The sequence below is a fragment of the Megachile rotundata genome, chromosome 15 (assembly GCF_050947335.1).
Source record: "Megachile rotundata isolate GNS110a chromosome 15, iyMegRotu1, whole genome shotgun sequence".
NCBI classification, from domain to species: domain Eukaryota; kingdom Metazoa; phylum Arthropoda; class Insecta; order Hymenoptera; family Megachilidae; genus Megachile; species Megachile rotundata.
Window position 1 is genome coordinate 12,206,517 of NC_134997.1, and position 27,112 is coordinate 12,233,628.

A 27,112-nucleotide genomic window follows, 5' to 3' on the forward strand; every position below is an offset into this window, starting at 1 on the left:
ATGGTTAGCGATCGCGTTTAAACTCCCGTCTGCATTCCTCCGCTTAATCGTTTCTCGCTCGATTTAAGGATATTATTTCGATGAATTGTAAAAAATTTCGGAGTAACTCGAGGTTAAACACGGCTGAGCCAGACAGAGAGGAAGACTCGAGGATGCATTTAATCGCGTCCTTTGTTATCCGCAGAATTTTTCCAGCCACTCCAGGTAATTTGAGCAATTATGTAATTGCTACTTTTAGTAATTGTGTCCCAAGGAAATTTCGAACTAAACTCGAGCTTCGACGGCTATTACGGTTTTATGAAATTCCTGCTCGCGTTCCATCGGAACATTTTTTACGGGATAACGCAAAAAAAGCGAGAAGGAAAACAGCGGTCTGTCAAATTACAATGCGACGAAACGAAGGAAAAATCACGACGATGAATTCGCCGGTGAGCTGACGCACACGTTCTTCCGTCCTTAAACGTTCAAGAGTCCTTCAGTTCCCGTGAAAATAACGCGATAGTGGCAGAAATGCTGAGCCCTAGTTCCTTTGAGTGCCAAGCGCATTTTAGGGGGTCTAAAGCACTCGAGGATCCGAAGGGTTCTTCCGCACCCTTGTCCTCCGCGTTTTCTACCACGGCTTCCGAAGAATGAAATCGTCACGGACAGATTGTCTCCGCAAGCCGCGGATAATGAAATCTGCTTCGTGCTCGACCAGAAAACACTCTAACGCGTTCAACGATACACTTGTTGCGACTCATCCTTTTTTATTCCGTAAAGGTGGATTCTTTCTCTAAAAGGTGGACAATAGCAAACGTGGAATATTGTAATTTATGTTGTGCTAAATGGGAAGCTTACGAAGCTTAATCAATCGTGTGGATTATAATTGCGATAGTCCGGTTTCAGGCTATTAAAGGAGCAATATACTCCCTTTGGTTTACAGAAATATAGGGTGTCTAATTAGTGTAATTCTTAGATAGGGTGATGGGGTTCGAGATTCTAAACAACTTTTCCCTTTGCGAAAATAAGGTGTGAAGCTTCGTTTTTGAATTATTTAGAAAAAACCACGGACCAATCAGAGCGTGATGCGCGCGCAGGCGCGAGAACAGCTTTAAAGCTAGCGACTGCGCGCGCATCGCGCCAGTACCTCCTTGGCCTTACAGGGACCTACACTGTTGCAACACCCTGTATATCGTTCTGAGTAGTTATAAAGTTACAAAAGTGCAGTAGCAAATATGTAAATATATTAAATTCTAAAAAATCTGCAAGAGATTGTCATAATTTTTATAAGGTAGCATTGTGTCCATTGGCCATAATGGCGAATAGGCATAATACGGCTAACTAAGGGAATTAAGTATCAATTATTCAAAACCGATACTCCAGCCATTTTGAATTATTGGTCGAAATTCAGGCTTCGCTCTCTGCACGTTAATTATTCGAGGCATCGGTCAGTCATGTTTGATGAAAAGAATCGCGACAGTAAAAATAAAAGAGTTAGAGATTTTTATAACGATTATCGGTTTCTTTCGTACGGTAACAAAGCCGAACAAATTTTACGGCTTCGTTGTTGTCGAGAGCTCACATCGTTGGCTTCTGCTTTCAACGACACGAACGTAACGATCGAACGTTCCTAATCATCGAGCACTTTGGTAAGCTCTCGAGTCGCTGAGTGCAAGCACTAGGCGATGCACTAGGCAAACCTTTGCATAGGACAGAGCAGGAAAGGGCTGGGAAAGAGAGGGAGATAAAGGGAGCAGCGGAGAGGAAGGTAAAGGGAGAAGGACCCGTACCAAATACGCTAGTATGCGTAAACTAGCATTCGATCAAACAATTCTGCACAATGGACGCAGACACTTGTCCTACGTATCTGACTCGTGCATAATTCCTTTGGCAGTCACCCCTGTTTGCTGACTTTGTCAGCCATTCCTTAAGCTGACTGCAGACTTTTCGATCCCTGGAATTCATTGGTCGTCCGTTTTCTGGAGTTCGAGCGCGATTTTAAGGGTCGAATTTAAAATGCTGCGATAACGACTCGGACAAAGTATTTTCTGCGCGAGCAACAAAGCGAAAGAAACATCGGAGTTTCAATTACAAGCGGAGGACTTTACGAGCAAGCTCGCTCGCACGGAATCTTAACGTCCGAAAGTTTAATGGACATCGTGTTTCCATAAAATTTAAGGGGACACGATCTCGTTGCCTCTCTTCCACGTCGCGCAGTTAATCAAGCTCCGGGTCACACAGCCCGCACGAAACGTACGTTGCTTTTGCATTCAACTTCGTGCGCTGTCTTTTCAGGGTTGAAATTTTCACAGAGAGCCGGAATCGGGGACAACTTCCTTTATACTGAACGTAACGCGTCGTGCAAAATGTTTTAAACGGTCGAGTATTAATTAAACATTTCTCGGAAAGAGGACGTTCCATTTACCGGCGCGTGCATCTTTAAACGCGCGAATCTTCTAGGAGCGAATTAATCCCTCGTCGCATCCGGCGTGCTCGATTATTTATCAACGAGCAGTCCGTAAATCGGAATATAATGCGACGGGTGTTTCGGCGCAAAGAAAACCGGCTATCTTTCCGCTCGAACGAGCCCGAGGAAAAGCTAAGGGACCGCCACTTAGGCTAACGAGAATATAATCGATGATATACTACCGCGTGGCTTAATCACGCGCGAAGATAAAACCGTCCTCTTTATCTCTGCTCCAAGTCTAACCCTCCCTTCTGCCTCTTCTTTTCCTCGCGAAAGGGAGAACGCTCATTATACGTCGGCGGACATGGAAGGATTTCATTACGTCGGCTCGGAAGACTTTTTCACGAGGCGCAGACAGATATTTTGCGCACGGAATTTTGAGAGGACTCCCAACTTGAATAGGTTCGTTACCCTGTTCTCAGACGCTCGAATTTTCCACCCAAGATCGAACTTTAATAATCTGTGTCTTGAAGATACCTCAAACCGCAGGTATACCTTTTATGAAAGTTCTTTTAACGCGTCATACTCGTAAAAATACAACGGTGTATCCGTGCATAAATTTCGCCATCGTAGACGATTTTTACGAGCGATTTTACGAAGGTTTTCAATACGAGATGCTTCCCTCGCCTTTCTTCTCGGTTTTCCTCATTGTCTGCGAGTAATACTTCCGGTGCAACGGTGCTTGTTTGCACTTCGTGAGCTTCGGGGGTAGTTTCTCGGCTTGTGCGCCTTCGCCCAAGATTAGGCACGACCTCACGTAACAAGGAGCTTTCGCTCAAGAAAACCGATACCGAAACGTTTCGATTAACATCTTTCCTCTTACAGCGTAGGCAGAATTATTCATTTTTTAATTACATGATTATTGTGTTTTATAGGAGAGGTTTTCAGATAACATTGTTTTGGATGGTGCTACTTTTACTTCAATTTTAAAAGTTACTTACTGTAAGAGTATGTCAAAGTTACTTACTGTAAGAGTATGTAAAAGTTACTAACTGTAAGAGTATGTAAAAGTTACATACTGTGTAGGATTGCTCCTTGAGTACTAGCGAGAAAGTCAAGTCTCCTGCGCCGTCTAGTGACGAGCGTACGAACCACAATTTTAATTCGTGTTAGAATAACATTCTGTAAATCTATTCATTCTTACAATAATGATTGTCGTGTTTTATAGGGGAGGTTTTCAGATAACATTGTTTTAGATGGTGCTACTTTTCCTTCAATTTATAAGTTACTTACTGTAAGAGTATGTCAAAGTTACTTACTGTGAGAGTGTGTAAAAGTTACTTAGTGTAAGAGTATGTAAAAGTTACTTAGTGTAAGAGTGTGACAAAGTTACTTACTGTAAGAGTATGTCAAAGTTACTTACTGTAAGAGTATGTCAAAGTTACTTACTGTAAGAGTATGTCAAAGTTACTTACTGTAAGAGTATATAAAAGTTACTTAGTGTAAGAGTATGCAAAAGTTACATACTGTAAGAGTGTGTAAAAGTTACTAACAGTAAGAGCATGTAAAAGTTACATACTGTGTAGCATTGCTCCTTGAGTACTAGCGAGAAAGTCAAGTCTCCTGCGCCGTCTAGTGACGAGCATACGAACCACAACTTTGATTAATGTTAGAGTACCGTTCTGTAAATTTATTCATTTTCACAATAACACTATTGTGTTTTATAATGAAGGTTCTCAGATAAAATATTGTTTCAACAGATTTTCCTTAAATTTGAAAAGTTCCGACATACAGTGTATAACTGGTTATCAACCAGACATCCAAGTAGGACTAAATTACCGGCCAGTTCTATCCGATTCACCCAGTTTTCGAAACACCGACTGACATGCACGCGTCTCTGCATACTCATTCTACCGGTAATTCACAGGCTATCTACTTGCTGCGGGATCTATTAGGTATTAGGTAGTCAAGTGGATATAGGCATCGCCTGATTATGGATTACCTTCCTGTCGGATGACATTCACTGGCAGAGATAACTGCAAGTAGATATGTGCTCATGTAATATCTATGGGGAAGTGGAGTGTAGTCGACGTTGTATGCCGCGATTGGTCGCTAGCGATAGCTTCGAACCGCTTCCGTGCACTCTCGATCGAACTCGTTACGACTTCACCGCCTTAATGTACCTTTCGAAAAAGCGTTACATTGGCAATTGTTCCGCGGTGATTAGCGATTCTAAGCGACTATGTGTACCGTGCTATCGGTAGCGTCATTTCGAAATTGATTAATCGATAGCGTAATTGTTAGAACGTAGTTAATGTTCGTGCCGAGCGAATTACAATGCAAAGGTTGTGCAAATACTTCGCTAATCAACATTATGCTCGACAGATTGGCTCTGATTTTGCACGTGACGCGTTAGCGATTGTTTCGCGCGATAATTGTATTGATATACCGGCTTCAATTCGTGTATCGATTATTTTGAAACAATGATATACGCGCTGCCGACACGATCAGCAAATATTCAGTTCGCGAAATTGTCTGTATCGGTATTAACGCTCGTATTAGAAAGAAACTATGCGACGTCGTAACGAGCGTTTCCCGGGAAATCATTTTCCGCTCAATTTGATAAAAAACTCGGAAAAGCTGGCCGAAAATGCGTCAAACCGTCCGAACGAGTTTAAAAACGCGTTCCCTCCTCGGCTCACGTTCTTAATTAAACCTGTGCGAGCGAAATCGATACGCGCTTAAAAAGACTTCCATGCTTTTTTTTCCTCGCGTTGAATAATCGCTGGCATTCTTTTTTAATTCAATTACATCGATCGCGTGCGCGATAACGAACCGTATTTTAAAAAAAAAAACACCAAGAAAGAACTCTGAATAATTCAGAACCGGCCTCGTTTGCGGAATTACGATTGATAACAAAATTTTATACACTTCTTCCGACATGTATAAAATAGAGGAAAAGTAGTTTTCGAAACATTAGCCAATTTGCGATTTTTAAACTTATGGAAGTCTTGAAACCTTTTCCCGATAAACGTTTTCTTAGAGTTTAGTGACACGAAAAGCCTCCCGTGATTCGGCAACGATTTCACTCGATACGTTCGGATATCGAGTTAATCATCCATGCGGCCTGGCCGTCTCGAACACTCATTTTTTTCTTGGCGAAGAAGAAAAGCCAAGAAGTATCGTGGAAGAAATCGCCGGTCTGCCGTTGACTTTTCGAATAGAAATACGGGTCAGCGGGTATTTCGTTCGGATGCTCGGTAAATTGCGCGAATTCAGCAGAAAATTAAGTTCATAAATACGTTGATCACCGGTTAATTCGATTAAACCGATAAGAACGTGGAAGTTATTTTTTGGAAAAGCTTAGTTACGGTCGCGTGAAAGCCGCAGGTGTTCGTTTCGACGAAATGGACCGTACTTCACGACTTATATCAAGTTCGCGAGCAAACCGTTCGCGAGTTCCGGCAACTTTTCGCTAGATTAATTTCAGAGGTTGGTCAACGTTCTTATCGATATTAGAATAGCGTAGAGCATTTTCGAAACAGAACTTTCTGCCGGTTCGATAAACCGAGAGACCCCGTGCTTCTTGGATTTTTTACGCCGAGGGAAACACGACTTTTTTTCCACGACGATGATTTTTCGTGGTAGGCGAATTACACGCCTGTCGGGCGCAGCTCTGACTCGCCAGAGACTCGTCGCTTAATACAGAAACGGCGAAATCGAGCGTAATAATCCGTTTGTATCATTCCGCCATAATTGAGCCACCCTTCCCTTGACACTCGTTCTTCTCACGAAGGAAATCGAATTTATAAAAATATTAACTGTAAAATTAACTAAATATTCACTAAAACATATTATAATTATAATAGAATGTAATTATATTTGTATTGTTAACTCTTTATTCGTAAAAATTTATTGTATATTCAAATTTATATGAACGAGCGCGAAAGGCAGCGGCGGAAATCGCCGAGCGTCCCCGAACCCTTCCGATCGACTCCATCTTCCTCACGAAGGAAATTGTTCTCGAATTTATAAAATATTAACTCTAAAGTTACCTAAATATTCACTAAAATAGTCTGTTATAATTATAATAGTATATAATTACATTTATATCTCTTTATTCGTAAAAATACGTCTTGTATATTCAAATTTATATGAACGAGCGCGTAGCGCGAAAGGCAGCGGCGGAAACCGCCGAGCGTCCCCGAACCCTTCCGATCGACGCCATCTTATGGTAGACGTGCAGTTCTAGCTTTCTTCTTTAACATAATTTGTTAACACATTATTTCACAATTTAATATTAATTTATAAAAAAGTAAAAGTCTGAAGGTTTCCACTTGAATTTCTAGAGTTGTCTGGCGATTAAGGGAGCATTTAAAGAATTTTTTCTTGGAGAAGTTCGAGGGGTGCATTGCGAGATTAAAGATGTCTAAAGACAATCTTTTAAGATATCGCATACGGTGCGGAAGAGCTGTCGGCTTTGGTAAAAATTGCAGAAATTGTAGTCGAAAAAAGCGAATAATTGTGGAGAATAAAAAACATTCTGTGTAAAAGTACGACAGAACTGCAACGGTGTCACGAGCAAAATTTGTTTCGTATATTTTTTCGAAAATGTTTGCATTCAGGTAGGAAGTAATGCGCAACGTTCGATTCCGATATTACGTTCCCATTGAAGGTAGATCGATGAAATACAAAAAGCTTCACGCGGTCTGGCGGTTATTACTTATGTCTGACGTTGCAGAATTTCTTCGATAATGAAAAATTTAATCGTTGGTCGTAATGAACCGCTTATCTCTTTTGTTCCAAAAATCGCTGAAGCCTCTCCAGCGAATCGACGTTGTATAATTATATCAATTTCGAAGGAATTTCGAAACAATTTTCGACTGAAATATTTTTATTTCCCCGGTTTTCAATTAAACGGGAGAGAAAAAACGAGCGGATAGATTACAGTGCGAATTTGGTTCTAAAAATTTCAACGCTAGCAGGAATGAAAAAAAAAAATATGAAACGAGCCCTTCGCAACGCAACCTATTTTTCGTAGCGACGTTGTGTCTTTCCTCTTCTTTGTCGAGCAGCTGGCTATTCAAAAAATCGAAATGGGAGCGAGGAGTAATTAAGTTCGTACTTGTATTGTGCCTCGCGTACGCGTGCTATGAGATGGAACAAAAATACTGCTGGGTAAATTTATTTTCGTTATTAATATTGAAATAGACTTCTAATGAACTAACCGGGTATCCATTATTCGCTGACCCAAATGAGGCTAAGTATTGTTTACAAGAGCTCGCGTTACTTCGATCATTTCTTCACCAAACTTGCACGCACGAAATTTAATTATCAGTCCGAAACGTTCGCTCGATTTTTAATACAATTGTTACAATTATTTTACGAAGCAGCCACTCGACGCTTTGTTCTTTTTGATACCACTATCCAGGCCGTAAACTGGTGGTGAACAGTACTTCAAAGAGCACCTGGCAACCACTTCGCTCAACGTAAGCTCTTTTTATGATGACGCAAACACCGCTTTGACCCATTGTAAACTATTTTGTAGCTTTCTGCTGCGGATTTTCTATACCTGCGATAAAGCAGACTCGCTATAACAAACCTTCCATATTTCACGATTAATACAAAATCTGCAGCGAGAAAATTTGTATAATCTTCAAAACTTTCTCCTTTATGACGGTGTTTTCGTCTGGATCCAGATGCATGTTTATTGCTGCATTACCGCCGGTAGGATTCGGTTGGTTTACTGGAGGATTTCCCGCAAAATATCCTTCCCGAAGGATCTGCTCTTTTCACATTACTGGAAACAGAAACTTCTTATGGTGATCTATCGCGAAGTAAAACATTTAATAATTTAACCCTTTGCACTCGAAGGTAATTTGTTTGCAGCTTTAAAACTTAGTTAAAAAGTTTAATGAATTTTTGTTAAGGTTATTATTTCTCTACTAATAATTTTTACTATTGTCTGTTTCATTATGTTTAGTGTCATATTACAGAATCAGTTAAAAAATGCATATTTCAAATTATTGACTGAGAGTCACCTCTCAAGGGTTAACTCGTTACATCTGTGTGGAGGTTAACTCTAAACCTACCGACATATGTGTACTCAATTTGAAATTAAAAATAAATAAACAAACCACGAAACAATTAGTACACACATTTATTCTTTACCTCGATGAAAATCAATACTGATTTCAAGGAATGTACCAAAATGTGTACCTTATAATAAGAAACTTGTGGAGCGGTCATTTGACCAGTTTGGTAGTGTTAAATAAATATCGAGACATCAACAGGGTTTTAGGCACAAAGACAACTCGTAGAAACGTACAAACAAAACGAGCTTCGACCACCGTGGGTATATTAATCCGTAATGGCGGAACGATTAGTCAGGCTTCCCCACGTACTCGCTGACACTCGCACGCGCAACCTGCACATGATTAATAATCATAGCTGACCGTCGTTATTGGCGCGGACGTTATCGTTATCTTCCGCCTATTTGCTCGCACTTTTGATAAAGGACCAGTTGTGACGAACGTCAGGAATTAATCTGTCCACAGAAAAATGATCATCGCGCTCGGACAGAAAATGGGACTGGTAGAGTTTGAGATAAATCTACTCAGGATCGAACTTGAGTCTTTCCTTATTTAAACAAGAGTGTTTGGCTTATCAGAGAGAGAGGTATTGTCTGTAGCGATGTGAAGGTTTAAAAAAAGCGTTTATATCGGGTGAAAGAATGACCACACGGTTGGAGGAGCATGTTTCGCGAGTCGACTGCAACACGCGGGTGATATTCAGTGCAGCGACGACATGTGCGACGCATTTCTGCCGAGGGCTCGGCAGAAAGGGATGAATTATTCGTTGTCTCCTGCACTCTGCACCCCCCGACACTGACACCGCGTTGTCCTGTCTGCCGACCCTCTGTCGCTGACACTGTCATCCATAACGTTCGCGAGCCTCCGACGTACAAGCACCGCTCTTTTTTCCCTGCCAAGGAAATATCAACGTTCTTGCCCTTTGTAAAAAAAGCACGCGCTAAACCCTTGCAAGCCGTTTTTGTCGAAAACTCTGAAAGCCTCTGCGAGAGAAAGCGTTAGACGCACTTTGCACACCGATGAAGTACGAGCTCGCTAAAAGGGTGGATTAAATGGTCCTGTGTTTTCAATTGAAACGGCAGAAACCCTTTAACTTTCGCGAAACGTGTCACGAACGGAAAAATTGCCGTGTTTTCCTTCGCCTGGAAAGTGAATTAAAACTTTATCGCGAAACGTTGCGTTTTTATTTCACTGATACGGAGAAGTTGGACAGATCCTTTCAGGGGTTAACGAGCAGAAGCCGAGGGTAAAGGGCGATTCCGAATATCCGTCGCTAATTAATCGGACCGTAAATTAGCGGGACAATGCTTCGAGCGTCGTGTAACCACGGCGAATCACGGAATTGCCGGCACGCGCGAACGTAAGAATACGCGTGATCTATGCGGTATTCTGACCACCCTCGTATTCCCTCGAACCCTCAGATTCTTCCCTATACGTGGACTCGATAATCTATTCCATGAAGATTGTAGCGTGCCGTCTCCGGTAATTTAGGGGAATAGTGGTTCTTGGAAGAACGCGATGTAGCTTTGTAGTAACATTGTAACATTCTTTGTCACAGGTCTTTCAGGGTTGTAAAACACAATTGTACCTTTCAGGAAAGCATTACGTAGTCCACAATTATTTAATTAGGGTTTGGGACCTGCACAGGTATTGTGTTTTGTACAGGGTGTCTCACAGCTAAGTTCCTGAGGCTACTCAGCCACTCGAAGCTGTCGCTCTCGCGTCTGCGCATGCGTCTGCGCATGTGTCTGCGCATCTGCGCACCCGCCATTTCAGGGACCTACACTAACTGTGAGACATCTTGTATTATTTAATACATTAGTACATTAAGTACATTGATTTATTTAATACATTACTACATTAAGCACATTAGGTTATTTAATACATTATTACATTAAGTACATGAATTTATTTAATACATTACTACATTAAGCATATTAGATTATTTAATACATTATTGCATTAAGTACATTAGTTCATTTAATACATTAGTACATTAAGTACATTAGTTCATTGAATACATTAGTACATTAAGTACATTAGTCTACTTAATACATTAGTACATACATAAATACATTAGTACATTAAGTACACAAGTTCATTTAATACAGTAGTACATACATAAATACATTAGTACATTAAGTACACAAGTTCATTTAATACATTAGTACATACATAAATACATCAGTACATTATTTTATTTCGCGCAACCCCTCGAACAACAATATTTCAAATAACATACCAAGGTAGAATCTCCCAAATATATTTTCCCAGAATTAAAAGATTAAATCCGTCGTTTCACCGTTCTAACCAGAATTTAGAAAAATCGCGAAAGGCAGGCATTTGTCGCGAAACCGAGAGAATTTCGCCGAAAGTTCGCCAGGAAATCGTAGTTAGAAATTAAATGAAAGGCGAATCGCAACAAAACGGGCAACTGTAAATAAACCGAGGAACCGGAGTAATTTTCCACTTCGCTTAGAGAATACATAGCCGAACATCCCCGAAAAATATACTTTGAAAAGAACAGACCGGGAAGAGTATACCCGTAGACACGCGCATCAACCGTGAGGAAAAAAGCGGGTATATGCTTTTCATAAGATCTTCCGTCGCAGTTTTCGGTCGTTTGCCGCCGCGTATCTATGTATACCTGCAGCCAGGTCGTAAAAGGTCGCGAATCGAGTGCACCTGTTGCGACTTCCTACGGACAGGCCACAATGCGAAACACCGAAACGTTGTTTAGACAGAAAACTTGCGAGATCTGTGCGTTTCATCTTGTGAAACGGGGGTTAAACATCCCCCGGCGACAAAAGGGTGATTTTTCGATTTATAAGTTCAGTCATCGAACAGCCAGATAAGCCTTTTAGCGCGGACAGAAGCGTGGAGGAGAAACGTTTTGTCAGGATTCAAAGCGTTATTGAGTGGAAGCGCGATAAGCGAGATGTCCTGGTTGCTCCGCATCGCGAAAATGTATCGGCGATAAAAACTTAATCGTGGTTAACCGGGAAATCGTAAATCGCCGGCCGGTGGTGAACGGAAGAAAAATATTGCCCAGCGAATTGCTCCATCGAGTTTGATTTCACAACCAAAATGGTGTCCATCGAACTTTGAAAAATCCTCGGGTTCGCTGTCTCGCGAGATTGTCAGAATGATATTGAAGACTGTATAGCAATTCTACAGGGTGTCTCACAACTAGTTGGTCTCTGAAATGATAGTTGATGTGATTCTGAATAAGATTTACTTTGCAGAAATGGGGTTTGAAGCTTCGTTTTTAAATTATAATTAATATAAATATATTTTAACAGTGTCTATAGTATTATACATGTAGTACTGTATATAGTATTGAATATAACATTGTATACAGGTTGTCTCACAACTAGTAGGTCCCTGAAGTGGGAGGTGACTGGCGCGATGCGCGCGCAGCCATGTCACGCCTGCGCAGCCATGTTGGCGTCTGCGCGCGCATCACTTTCTGATTACTCCGCCTTTCTCCTTAATAATTCAAAAACGAAGCTTCAAAACGCATTTCCGCAAAGGAAAATCTTATTCAAAATCACGTCAGCTATCTCCCACTGATCCTACATTAATGAGACACCCTGTATCTTCGAATATCCTTTCGATTTCATGTCTGAGCACAGTCTGGCCATTAGCGAGACTTCTCCTTTTTGCCGCCTCCGTTTTTGCGCGATTCGCTAACTCGAAAGCTCATTGGATTTCTTGCTCGTCGACGCAGCTAACGATTTCTGACGGATGCGCGATTCTTACGACGACCGAAATAATGGCTGGTCATCCATCGAACATTTTGTCGAAATCTTGGCTCGTGCCGATGTCGTTAGCTTTCTGGGAATGGGATCATTCTACGGAATTGAAAGCTACTTCGAATAGGAAATATTCGGTGTTCAAAAATCGCTATAAATCGTGGCGCGAAATTAGATTACGAGCGGAAAAATTGGCCCGAATTTCGGGGCAGATTCGATTCGAGGAGCGTGACAAATGACTTTCGACCGGGATGAGAATCGAAGAATTTTTTGATGGTTATCGATTAGTCCTTGATTTATTAATCCAATAGCGTTGTATAATCGCGATTTTCCGTCATTAATTTTTCTGTGTTTTCACCTTACTATAATTGAAAAGAATGATCTTGATAAACGAGAACATCGGCTTAGGCAACCGATTCGCGAAATATCTTTTAACGTTGAACGTTTATCGCATGCCAGATTCCTCTTAGCATATAGTGGTTTATTGATCGGTTATCGAATGTCAATAAGTAGACCGATTGGCACACGAGCGTGGAATAATATTTGCGATTGCGTTTGCATCGTTTCTGGCAAGATTAAATGGAAATACGCAACTTATTAGCTCGATCGATTAATTCAATTTCACGCTCGAACTTTCTGTCGACTTAAAGCGTTCGAATAAAAAGTTCCCTTTCGTGCTCGTTTATCGTCCGCGATTTCGCAAAACGTGAACTCGTAAGTTTTCCTCGTGGGTCTCCTTGTTTCTCCGTGAGATGTTCTGGAACTATAACGAATCAATACCAACGGAATGTTCCACCCACGTTCAAGCAGCGCGCGCTGGAATGCAATATCTCGCTGTTACGTTATATTAAATAAGTTAAATTGTACGCGTTAACGAGCCTATCTCGTCGATTAGCGTTCGGCCCGGAGCGCACGCTTTTTCGTTTTGTCTTCCATCGAGGACAACTTTTACAGAGTTTAATTTTGTAGGATTTCAAGTTTGTTGTTGTCAGGATAAAATTTATGTAAGATGAGATACGAGGAACAAGTTTTCCTCGGTCGACTTTCAGAAAGGAAAATTCCTCAGTTGAGGATGAGCTCAATGGAGGCTCCAGAGAGGTCACGCTAATAAAGTCATCAGGTCCCACCTCTTACAAGAGTTGTTAGACCCTAAATAAAATTGCCAGCAGGACCCACCTGCAATCACAAAGACAAAGACAAATTTTACTTTCACATGACTTGTCCATCTATTCACGAATCGACATCTCGAACTATTGCCTTCGTTTTCAATTACATTCGTTTAGAATTTCCAACCTTCTCCATTTCGTTTATGGAGTACAGTGTCTGTCGAAAAACTCAGCTGTGCCCGAAAACATTAACCGCCAGCGCATTATTCGCCGAGCAAAGACTGGTGTATCGACTTGCGGTATGGTTCGATTAACGTGACGGTGCATCCTTTCCATAAATACACATCGACGCGAGAATGGTTAGCGAGACGCCAATGCAGTCGCCTTAAATTTGTGGGTTAACGTTACCTTAAATTTCCCCGTCCCTAGGGAGCTTAAAGTGCTGTACTACGTCGTGTTTCTTGTTTATCGAGTGCTCTCGGTTGGTTGCGACGATTAATTCGTTTGGCTCGTGTCGCGGTTTTCTTCCCCGGCGTTGCCCGATTAATGGTACATCCCTTACACGGTTATCGAAATTTTGCGAAATTTTTCTTTGCGTAATCGATTCGCACGTATGACGCACTCGTGATGCATATATGACGCACTCGTGACTTACATATGACGCACCCATGACGCACTCGTGATTTAATTGTGAGTAAGGAGGGAATACATGTGACGCAATCATGACGCACTCGTGACTTATCTGTGAGTAAGGAGGGAAGACCCGTGACGCAATCATGACGCACTCGTGACTTACCTGTGACGCACTCGAAACTTACATATGACGCATCCATGACGCACTCGTGATTTAGTTGAGAGTGAGAGAGAAGACCCGCGACGCACCCATGACGCACTCGTGACTTACCTGTGACGCACTCGAGACTTACATATGACGCACCGATGACGCACTCGTGATTTAGTTGAGAGTGAGAGAGAAGACCCGTGACGCAATCATGACGCACTCGTGACTTACCTGTGACGCACTCGAGACTTACCTATAACGCACCCATGACGCACTCATTACACACAAGTGCAATAAGACTCGTATCATTAGATTCAATGCTCTAAGTCTTGATACTAAGTTTAAGATACTAAGATTCAATTCTGACTATGATCTGATCTTAATTATCATCGAGAGTCACTGAAAAAATGCTCAACATCTGAGCTTTCTTTAGTTGCCTCAATGTTGTAGCAATAATTAGCTAGCCATGATACACTCGTGATTTATCTATGACGCACTCGTGACGCACTCATGACACACAGATGCAATAAGACTCGTATCATTAGATTCAATGCTTTAAGTCTTGATACTAATTTTAAGAAACTAAGACTCAATTCTGACTATGATCTGATCTTAATTATCATCGAGAGTCACTGAAAAAATGCTCAACATCTGAGCTTTCTTTAGTTGCTTCAATGTTGTAGCAATAATTAGCTAGCTGTGATGCACTCTTGACTTACCTATGACGCACTCGTGACGCACTCATGACACACAGATGCAAGAAGACTCGTATTATTAAATTCAATGCTCTAAGTCTTGATACTAATTTTAAGAAACTAAGACTCAATTCTGACTATGATCTGACCTTAATTATCATTAAGAATCACTAAAAAAATGCGTAACATCTGAACTTCCTTCAGTCGCCTCAACGTTGTATCAATAATTACTTGTGACGCAACAGCCTAGAAAATTGTAGGTTAAGGGGAACATGTGTAGCTGCGATTAGTTCTGACGCACCTGACAAATCATAGTGCAAGGAGTTAGCTCGTAAGAACAGGATCCCGGTTTAATCGGAATCCGAGTTAATCCGCGTTACAGCGCGGCCGTGATCCACGGTAAACCCGAGTACAAGCGGTTAGAAGGGAGAAGAAAATCCGTCAATATCAGGTTCGACATATTTTTCCGCGGATGTTTATAACCCGAGGAAGTTGGCGTTAAAGAGGGTGGCTCGGTGCATCGTCCTCGAGGATGCGTGTCAGAAGCCGATGGTGCGAGCGTGACAAGGTGCATCGTCTGCGTAAATAGACGTCGAGGAGGCCATGCCAGGCCAGGCGAGGAGCCGGCTCGCCGGTGTCGGGCCGGTGCCACCGGTTGCCACTTTGCGGGCAAAAGCGTGCACACGCTCCCGTCGAACGCACGCGCACTCGCCTCGTGTCGCTTTATAGACACCGGAGAGAAGAGCACCCTCTCGCCCCCGTCTCTAGCGGAGTGGGGGCTTCTCCTCCACGGCCTACCCTCCGAGAGGATATCAAACTCAGTCGCCGAGCGTACGTTGTCGCGTGTGTTGGTTCGCGCGTACCCTCGCTCGCCGACACGAGTTTCACCGTTGCTCGCGTGACGATCACCCTCGATCGAGATCGCTCCACCTGTCGCTCGTTTTCTGCGTACCCGCCCACGACGATCGAACTCGTGACAGTGACTTGTTGAACGCACGCCGACACGAGGTGATTATCGAAGGACGGATCCCTCCGAGACCGATCTTCGGGCTTCGTCCTTCACCCGGAAAAGGAAATCGAAGACCATCGCGTGCCAGAATCAATAATTTCGCCGGCAGACGAAAACGAAACCGTCTCGCCAGATCGGAAGCCGCGAATCAACCGTCGCGCGTGTATCAGCCGACCCAAATCCCCGCAAATTAGTCCCCTCGGATATCGGAAGTCGCGAATCGTTCGAGCGAGTACCCGATCGATGAACCGACGCAACTCGGCCGAGGAAACTTTTCCTGCCGGGAAAAAAACCGATACGAGACGTTTCCCTACATGCTTTCTGCGCCTCCTTTACGCGATCGTTTAAAGTGGCCAAGTTTTCTCCAGTGGATTGCGTCAAATTAATTGAATCACGGAAACGTCGTTTATACCGATTAATCCATTTACGATTATTAATTCCATGTTAATCGCGTGCTACGGATTTTGCACACTTGGTATGTATCGAATAAAAATCTGCTTTATGTACCCGAATCGGAAGATTTATTAATTGGAAGACGGTTGAAAATCGCAGTAATCGTTACGTTAACGGAAACGAACAATTCGGCTTATGAAAAACGCGGTTATCGTTAACGACGTTATCCGATCGGCGCACGGCTGCACAGATTTTCGCGCGGTATCGTTGGTCTTCAATTTCTAGTTGTTTCCGCGTACCGTTTATCTGCTCGTTCTCCATTCTCCGTTGTTTCTGGCGCTCGTTCCGCGACAGAGAAAAAAACGCGAATTCCCGCGGAACAATGGGCGAATTTTATCTCCGAGCTGGACGAAAAGTTGGTTTTGTTTGCCTCCTTTCCCAGCCAGTAGCCGGTAATCCGGCCGGGTAATTTGCAATTATCGATTGCGCCGGTATTCGTCGAGATTCGAAAAGCTTGCAAAGCTTCACCGTACGAATCGGGGTCACATCCCCGAATCGTTTCATTCTCGATATTACAAAATGTCGTGAGAACGAGTGACTGTGGAACGTCGGAAAATTTGCGTGCAAATTCCCCAGGAATTTCCTTCACCCAGGATGAGCGCATTCGACGAGGGAAGCCTTGAACTTGGATCATCGAACACCGTAGACGTCTCGCGGTCTTAACGTCCTGCTGTAAGTTCATTCGGGTTTATAAATCTCCGGTTCGCTTTTTACTTCGGTCCCGTATGTTTTCGCTAACGTTTATTCCCGCGATTATTCACGGCAATTAATGCAGGCGCGTTTCGAAGATAAACGTTACGACCGTGCGAGAAGTTTGAAAAGCATGCGCGGGTATTGTGTTTTACTCGTCGCGTTATGATCCAATTAGAATTTACGAGGACGGACCTAAGCCGCGTGGCGGTTCAAACAGCTAAAGCAATTTGCCACGGTGAAATAGCGTTGCTCGCGCGTATGGCTTCGCCGCGACACGCTTCTACCTTTGTTCTGTTACGTAAACATTGGATCACGTTCATACCGTTTTAATACTGTATAGGGTGTCTTGCAATTTTTTCACCAAATGCAATACACCTCTCGTTAAACATCCACATATGACTTCTTTGGTGGTCCCATTGCTTCAATGTTATAAGGAAAGTTGAACCATCAATACTCAGTATGTAGGGGACCTTAACTATGCAAATTATAATTCATACTAAACTGCAAATCTTGTTGCAAATATGTTGTGTCATGACGCACATAATGTCACGAGTTTGACATGCATAAGTCAAAGATTTTTCCGCTATTTCATTTATAAGAAAAGATCAAATCTTGCTGTAAATTTGGTATGTTGTATTGTGACGCACACAGTGCGTCACGAGTATGACACATATGTCAATGATTTTTTCCACTGTTCGATTTATAAGAAAATCTCAAATCCTGCTGCAAATTTGATACGTTGTATCATGACGCACATAGTGTGTCACGAGTATGACACACATGTCAATGATTTTTTCCACTGTTCGATTTATAAGAAAATCTCAAATTCTGCTGCAAATTTGATATGTTACATCATGACGCACACAGTGCGTCACGAGTGTGACACGCGTGTCAAAGCTATTTTGTCTATTAATCAATTTATGAGAAAAATCTAAATCCTCCTGCAAATTTGATATCTTGTATCATGACGCACATAGTGTGTCACGAGTACGACACACATGTCAATGATTTTTTCCACTGTTCGATTTATAAGAAAATCTCAAATCCTGCTGCAAATTTGATATGTTACATCATGACGCACACAGTGCGTCACGAGTATGACACGCGTGTCAAAGCTATTTTGTCTATTAATCAATTTGTGAGAAAAGTCTAAATCCTGCTGCAAATTTGATATGTTGTATCATGACGCACATAGTGTGTCACGAGTGTGATACGTTTAAGTCAAAGCTATTTGTTCTGTCATTCGATTTACAAGAAAAGTCCAGAACCTACTGCAAGTTTGATATGTTGTGACGCACACAGTGTGTCAGGAGTGTGATGCATATAAGTCAGAGCTATTTGTTCTGTCATTCGATTCACAAGAAAAGTTCAGATCCTCTTGCAAATTTGATATGTTGTGACGCACATAGTGCGTCACGAGTGTGATGCATATAAGTCAAAGCAATTTTTCTGCTATTCGATTTTTGTGAGCAAAGTGCAAATCCTCCTACAAATTTGATATGTTATGACGCATATAGTGCGTCACGAGTGACATGCACGCCAAAGGTATTTCTGCTACGAGAAGCGTTTCGTGTAAGAATGTTTTTCAGCAGCGAAATATCGAGAAGTTATTTAGAAACCGATCGGGTCGTTGAGCGAACTAGAGACCGGTCCAGATGTTGGCTAAATCTGTAACTATTTGCCAACTTTGGCCGCGGCTCTTGTTCTCTAGGTTCTTCGTAAACGTCGTCTAGCGCCTTGTTCCCCGTTTAAACAGAACTTTATGCTCGGGTCTCGAGAGTACCTCGAGCGCAAATACGAAACGTCGACCGGTATCCCTTTATCGATATCGTTCGAGGAAATGAAGAGGGTTAAAAGAGAAAAAATATGACGGCGCACGAGATTTATTCGATCGCTCCGCCGTTTATTTCCGGCGTCATCTTAAACAGCCAAGCAATGATTCGATCAAGCGCGAACGAGCTTACCGCGCCAATCCGACGGTTTTATTGTCCTGGGGCGAAGGTGGCAGAACAAGAAACTTAATGGTTGCGCTGTTCTTGGCGGGATTCTCTTGCCAAGACTCGCGTTGATTAACGACCGGGTGCTGCCATAAACGCTGACAGATTCCTCGTTGCAAGCCTCGTTTCCGCGGAACCTTTACTAAGTTTCTCCAAGGTGTCACACCTTGTTGCGGGCCAAGATCAACCGTCGATTTCGTTGCACGATGGAGTTGATTTTTCCTCTTCAACGCGGCCGGGTCTTTTCCTAAAATGAGCATCACTCGCCACGCTATGTTTAGTATTATACATACCAGCTTCTAACCGCGTCATCTGGCTAAACTTGGAACTTACTTTCGTCTGGCCTGCGACTATTCTACCTTTCTTTAGTCTTCGTTTATATAATGCTTCATGTATTTTTAGCACGGTCCTTTATCGTTCACACTTTGTCAAGGTTCCTCGATTAGGTCCATCTACTTCTTCATCCTTCAGAACCTTCTGCTACTGTTCAAAAAATCTCTTCCAACACCTTTCACATATTCGTGGACAGAGCGTCTGCATTCGCTAAGCTATTCCTCTTCTGTTACATCCAGTATTTAGACTGTTGCACCCAGACTAGGTATTAACCCCTTAGCATACTTCAAATCTGACTCAAGATTCAAATGAGATAAAGTGTCTCATATTTTTATCAGTTCCACCTCGGTTAGCTGGTCCATCTGCTTCTTCATCAATCTTTAAAACCTGCTACCCTTCGAGAAATTCTTCAAACTCACGTATTCGTTGACAGACCGTCTGCATTCGCTAAGCTATTCCTCTTCTGTTGCATTCAGACTAGGTATTAACCCTTTAGGATACTTCAAATCTGACTCAAGGTTCAAATGAGATAAGGTGTCTCATATTTTTATCAGTTCCACCTCGGTTAACTGGTCCATCTGCTTCTTCATCAACCTTTAAAACCTGCTACCCTTCGAAAAATTCTTCAAATTCACGTATTCGTTGACAGACCGTCTGCATTCGCTAAGCTATTCTTCTGTTGCATCCAGACTAGGTATTAACCCTTTAGGACACTTCAAATCTGACTCAAGGTTCAAATGAGATAAAGTGTCCCTCATATTTTTATCAGTTCAATAGACGTCAAACCCAGAATTGACGCAACATTTCAGACATCTCATCTCAGCCGCTTAACAAAGGGTTACATCGAAGATAGATCAATCGTAGGCTAAAATTAGAGCGTCTTCGAGGCCATAGATATCCGAGATTAAAGAAAGGACAGTCTGCTGGAAGACTAGGATGAAGGACTCCGCTAGCAGCAGAGAGTTTTCGGCTGCGTAGCTTTCTCATTATTCCGATTGTTCCACGATGGGTACCGGTCGACAATGGACGACACAGTTTTTTCGTGGAAGGAAGAATCTACCGTCTCCCCTTTTATTTCCCCGTCTTTCTCTCCTTCTAGGTTCGTTTTGAGTTGCTACCTTTTCCATTGTGCACGTAGCTGAAACAGGCCTGCAGCGTCAATAGTAGGTCATCGGCTGCTACACGCGTTGATTCGACTTCCATGTATCTTTGTTTACGTTTATTTTACTCCGTCTCGGTCCAGCAACCTCGTTAACAACATTTCGACCACAGCTTCTGTCGCTGAGCTTTCGAACGCGGATTCATGAAAAATCTCTCGGATCTAGAATCTCAAATAAATTAATTTCATCGAGATATTTTTTGTTACGAAGGTTATTGAAGCGGACAGCGGAATAATTTGCAATTGTACAACTCGCGAGCGAACTCTTTTACAGCGGAACTTTTATATCTCGGAGAATTCGCCAGGATTCCAGCACGCGCGAGGAAACAGAAAAAGGAACATAATTTGGTGCGGGCGTGATAAAAGTACGACGTGTTCTCGACGGTGGGTCTCGACCTTCTCATTCTCATTTCGCTGGCTCAGCGATGCGAAGATCAACGTGGTTGTAATTGCGACTCGCGAAATTGCGACGGAATCGACGACTGTTTGAACGCCTCTACTAGGAAACGTTCCGCTTTCAAAAAAAAAAACTGTTCCGCGTTTTACCGGCTTTCGTTGCTCTAATCGGCGTAACCGATTACGTTCCCTTTACGTAAGAAACACTCTGTAATCTTGGTACGAGGTATATCACTCGGCGATGTTTTCATCTCGCGGAGCTTTTTTCACAGGCTGGCGTGCTTCCACTTTTCGATCTCCACCCTTTTCCGCGTCCTCGGCCGCAGCCTCGGTCGCATCCCCTTGAAGACAGCGAATGGCACACGGCGCATGCAACGCGATCTCTTTGTTGGCGAAGAATGAAAAAGTCTGGAGCGTGTATTGCTCCACTGAGCGGTCCGCGATTACGCAGGGTACATTAAAAGATTTTCATCGGGGATTTCTTCGCCGCCGTGCGCATCCGTCGGCAAAAAAGGGAGAATATCTGGATTCTTGTGTGCCGGCCTCATCAGCGCGGAAAAAAGCAAAGTAATTACATCTTCCGACGATCGAGATTTTTTCCGATCCATCTCCCTCGGTAAATAATTTCGCTCGTAATCGATTTCGTGGATGTTTGGCCAACGTTCAAATCGCTGGATCTAATTTGGCCTCGCGACATTTTCTTCCGTATTATTTACAAGTTCGATAAATTATCTGGAACTTCGCTCGGGGACTCGAAATCTCGCGAGCGAAAATCGATACGCTACTTTTCAAGCGATGGAATTCCGCGAGGAAAATCCGGAAGGAAATTCCTTCGTTTCGGGAAAAAATGGAAGGACTCGTTGACACGATTCAAAGACGTGCAGGAAATTAAGTGGCGCGGAGGCATTCCGTTGCTTGGATGTCGGGGTCAAGAGGTTAAAGCTCGCGTTACCCGAGTACGATGCGTGTTCGGCTAAGTCGCGACTAATTTAGATCCTCGCGTGTCACCGATCATGAAATTATAAACTTATCGATCTATCAATTCATAGCTTCGCAGCGTTTCATTTTACATACTGTTCGTATTTCTTACAATATTCAGCGTCGTGTCATTCACGGTCCTGCAACTTCGAGACAATGGAAAGACGTTAAAATGTGCTTCATACATTCAGCGGTCTCACTGCAGATTACAATGTTCGAACATTTTCTTTTACGAGTGTACTATTTGCCACGTGTGTCGGAATCGCAGCTATTAACTTCTTGACCTACAATTTTTTAGATAGTTCAGGCAATTGAGGAACGTTAGAGTATTAAGCAATCTTTTTTCAGCAGTCCTTGACTGTGCAGATTATAATTAGAGTCGAATCAAAATTGCAATTACAATGCAAGACTATCACATTTGGACTATAGTGTGCGTCATGAGTGCGTCATAAGTGTCATGGCTGCGTCATAATTGTGTCATGAGTGCGTCACGACTGCATCATGAGTGTGTCATGATTGCGTCACCAGTGCGTCATGATTATGTCTTGAGTGCCTTATTAGTGCGTCATGAATGCGTCATAAGTGTTGTGACTGCGTCATGAATGCATCACGAGTGCGTCATGATTGCGTCATGAATGCGTCATGATTGTGTTACAACTGCATCATGAGTGTGTCATGATTGTGTCACCAGTGCGTCATGATTGTGTCTTGAGTGCCTCATTAGTGCGTCATGAATGCGTCATAAGTGTCGTGACTGCGTCATGAATGCATTACGAGTGCGTCATGAGTGTGTCACGAATGAATCACGAGTGCGTCATGACTGCGTCGTGAATGTATCACGAGTGCGTCATGATTGCGTCATGAATGCGTCACAATTGTGTTACAACTGCATCATGAGCGTGTAATGATTGCGTCACCAGTGCGTCATGATTGTGTCATGAATGCCTCGTTAGTGTGTCATAAATGCGTCATGAATGCATCACGAGTGCGTCATAATTGTGTCATGAATGCATCACGAGTGCGTCATGATTGTGTCATGAGTGCGTCACGAGTAAGTCATGAGTGCATCACGAGTGCGTCACAAGTGCGTCACATCATTGTAGGACGAAAATGAATTTTTACTTCTACATACAAAAAACTATACGTAATCCAAACTATATCATCTGTATCAAACTGTATCACAATTAAACTATAACGTGCGTCATGAGTGCGTCACCTCATCGTAGAACAAAATCGAATTTTCAGTTCTACATACACAATAAATATAACGTAAAGTGTCAAGCATATTCGAAACTACGCTGATGTATTCGATTTCGACTTCTTTCCGTCTCGATACACCGTAGAGACCGAACAATCAACGTCCTGCACTAATTGTTCCCACGACGCATCGCTGATCGAGGACAGATCGATACACGATCGATGACTACGCGTACTCTCGTGACTTCCCGTGATTAGACTCGAATATATAATTAATCGTCTCGAGAGCGTTGTTCGACGACGTTGGACTTAATCTACGTGGAAACCCATCAATTTGCAGTTGTTGAGAACAGTCTGTTAAACATCGCAATTGCCACCAGTCGAAACGGGGACACGTAAAAGAGCAACAAATTGGCTGCGAAGTCCCCGACGTGGGCTACGTTTTTCGACACCGTTCGAAAACCGCGGTGTCTCGGGTAATTATCGGGTAGGAGAAGAGGATAAATGGACGTCGTAAAGAATTGCCAGCAACCAAGGCGTATCGAACACCGAAATAGCCGCATCGTCGTCCATAAAAGTCGACGTCGGCCTTCGATCCGACGGAATCACCGATAACGTTCTTAGCCTCGACGTAAACGCCACGTCAATTATCGGCGAGCGGATAATACATCCGACAAAAGTTAACCGGGACGTTATTCGTTCCCTGGCGTTTATCCGACATCGAGCTTTAATCGCTCGGTTTTAGCTCGTCATCGAAGATCGCCATCTCTCGAGCCCTTGTTTCAAGATACCGCGACAGGTTCGATTCTCTTGGAAACGTGAAAACACCGTTTGTAGAAAATTCATCGGGTTAGCTGAAGCGTTTTGCGGAACGAGACGGCTGGCGACGGCAATCGAGCAACCAAGCCCATTCTGGTTCGCCCACGTGTTCGTCTCGATTTTTCGAAAAAAATACGACCACGTACCGCCTCTGCTATGAATCGATGCATTACGCTTAACGAGTTTGTACCTGGCGCTTTTTAACCTAGAACGGTCCTATTTCCAGCGGAAGATGTCAAAGCGTTACGCGTACGTTGCATAAAACATCGAGTTGCGTCGTCTCGATACGGTGATGTAAACGGTAAAGGGGATTTACGACTTCCTAGTCTAGAAACGGATGGAGAAAGTGGACGCGATTCGCCTTTACCGTTTACGGTTCTCGTCGACCCCCTCCACCGCTTTTCCGACATCACGCTTTCGTTGCACAAATTGATTTCAACGGTTCTCGGAGAAAACGATTCTTCAAGTTGTCTATGGTCAACGTTTCAACGAGAAAATTAGCCGATGATGAGAAACTTCGAAATGAGACTAGTTTCGACCTAATCCCGAAAGTTGGCTTCCCGTTCGACACCGAGATTAGCAAGGCTATTTGAAACGCGCGTCTGTCGCCGTTCAAGGGCGCGTCTTACCGTTTTGTCTCGCGAAGGGGTGTTTCTGAAAATATTTGTAATCCTTTGAAAACACGGTTGGAAGCGCGCCAAGCATTCCGGGCAAAAGCGGATTGTTCGCGAACCCGCTCGATGAATATTCGATCGAGAGGGAAGAAATGCAAGTTTAATGAATGTCCTACGCACGTTGCCTTCCGTGGCAAACGATGCTCCTCGTTAAGGTTGCGTTTCGAGCACAACAAAATTGATCTGCCACAAAGGGGGAAAGAAAAACAGGCCACTCGACGATGTAACCCAGATTTCGAGTGGACCACGCGAACCGAAAGACGAGCACTCGCGAGATTCCAACGCGCGAATACGATCGCGAGATCCTTTCCGCCTTTTCTCACTCGCTTTTGACCTTTTTCCGTGGCCGCGCCATGGAGTCTCCGATGTTTCGCTGGACCGATAATTCAAACTCCTTTTTCTCTTGCTCCAAGGAGATTCGGAAAGACGCTCTTTCGAAACGCCATCGCAACCTCGTAACGATCGAACAGTTTCAGAGACTCCGCGGAGCCAGGAATCGTAAATTTCCTTTTTCAGTTTCGAAATTTCTGCAGCGCAAAGGAAAATAAGGACATTCTCTTTGCACTGTTTGTCAGAATCTGCTACAATATCAACCTGCAGTTTCTAGGTTGCGTCATTCGCAGCTAATTATTGCTACGTTAAGGCAGTTACAGAAAGTTCAAATGTTAAGCGCGTTCTGATATGCGGTTTATAATTAGAATTGAGACAAAGATTGCTGGTTTGTAACATTATAATTGCGTCACGAGTGCGTCATATATGCGTCGTGAGTGCGTCATGAGTGCGTCATGAAGGCAAGGTGTTGAAACAGATAAAGAAAATTGAAGTGTTATATTAATTTGGTACATTATGCAATGTTTAACTATACAAGGGTGTCTAACTAGTATAAGTATCGGACCAGAGTGATAGAGTTCGAGATTCTGAACAACTTTTCCCTTTGCAAAAATGCGATATGAAGCTTCGTTTTTGAGTTATTAAGAAAAAACACGGACCAATCAGCGCGAGGACTGCGCATGCGCGAGAACCGCTTCGAGCCTGGCTGCGCGCGCATTAGCCAGTCGCCTCCCACTCCAGGGACCTGCTAGATGTACAACCCTGTATATCGTTCCGAGTAATTATGTACGAAGCTACAGAAGTGCAAATTTTGTTAATAAATATGTGAAATATTTTTCTGAATCGTATCACTAATAATATACGTATTGAAATCAAGTTTCAACTGCAAGTGGACCTGTATATTTGAACTCCACATAAAGTATTGCGTCACAATATTCATCAAAATAGTGTAAAGGCTTTGGGAAACCAAGAGGTCATCGTAAAGAGACCGTTTCGTTAATCAACGTCTAGTATCTTTGAAAACAATAATCGTGAGAGCCTAAGGGACTCCCCGGAGAGCCACGGACTCGTTTCCTTTGTTTCGGTGAAAATGAAAAGCGACCAATAAAACGCAGAAATCCGAGGGTGTGATAAAAATTCATTCGGATGGAAGCAGCCTCTTGGAGCACGCTTTCGAATCGAGAAACTCGAGCGATAACGAAGAACCGTTGGATAAGCGTGGAAATGGAAATCGGCCACGGATTTTATTAATTCTTAGCTTTCCTAATTGGATTACTCTCGAATTAATTGGCGCGATTAAAGAGTCGCCGTCCGAGACTCGATTAAACGAAGTGCTATGCTTTCGGAAGAAATTTGCGCTTATGTCGAAACTTTCGCCGAAATCGCATATTTTATTTCGTTAAAGACGTGGACGTTGAGGATCGGCCAAGGGGCCGGAAGTTGTCTTGGATGCTTACCAAAAGGCGGGGAACGAGGGGAGAGACAGTCGTCGTGGCGCCCTGCGAAAAGAGAAAATAAAGGGCCATCGCGAATTTCCATCGTAAAAGATTTTTTCGCCTTTCGAACTGCTCCATTCTCTTCTCTTACAAGATCTACTTTGTTAAACTGTAAATAAAGGATAAGAGACGTCGCGTCGGTGTAGCATAAATAAGGCATTTTTCTAAAAGCGTAAGATCGATACGCTTTAATCGTCCCGGAGAGATCTACTTTTGTCACAGCTTCGTAAACAGATACCATGAATATTTATTCCAATCGGTGCAAACTCGATTATGTAAATATTAACCACTACGCGTTGTTAATCACGTTGACTTCCTTTTGAAATCGACAATTAAGAATTTCTAAGAGGAGGAAACTCGAGAAATTCGTTGAAATTTCTGTTAAACAGAACAGCCGATTATGGCAATCGATAGAAAATTTCAGTCAACTAGCTCGTCGAGCTGGCTCGTAAAGAGAGACGTATTATGCCTCCAACGACGTATCCAGTAACCGGTCTCTCTAAACGCACTACGCTTGAAAAATAATCGAACCGTTGCGTTGCAAAAATAAACCATCGCCTCGGTGAAAGGCTGCTGAACTGCCAGTGGAAATACCGGTAGAGTTACTGCAAAATCGCCGCGATATTCTTTCCTGCATCATTCAAAACAAACATCGCGAAATTTTTCTGTATTTTACGGTTATTTACGGATTATTCACTCTGTTCGCTAATATGGAGTTCTTCGAGATACTCTTTCAAGACCTTTTACTTATACAGAGTGTCAC

At 42.9% G+C, this 27,112-nt stretch overlaps 1 protein-coding gene across 5 annotated transcripts in view; it reads left to right on the forward strand.

Annotated features, from left to right (window-relative positions):
- msi (RNA-binding protein musashi) overlaps nt 1-27,112 on the forward strand; it is a 111,534-nt gene that overhangs the window by 10,687 nt on the left and 73,735 nt on the right. For 2 of the 5 annotated variants that reach the window (XM_076540293.1, XM_076540289.1), the window contains exons 1-2: nt 15,626-15,823; nt 16,871-16,949. The exons of 1 other annotated variant lie outside the window; for it this stretch is intronic. The gene's annotated coding sequence lies outside the window, so the exon portion shown is untranslated. Of the gene's footprint in view, nt 1-15,625; nt 15,824-16,853; nt 16,950-27,112 lie in introns of those variants that run through there. 2 more of the 5 variants (XM_076540290.1, XM_076540291.1) reach the window with 2 other exon arrangements.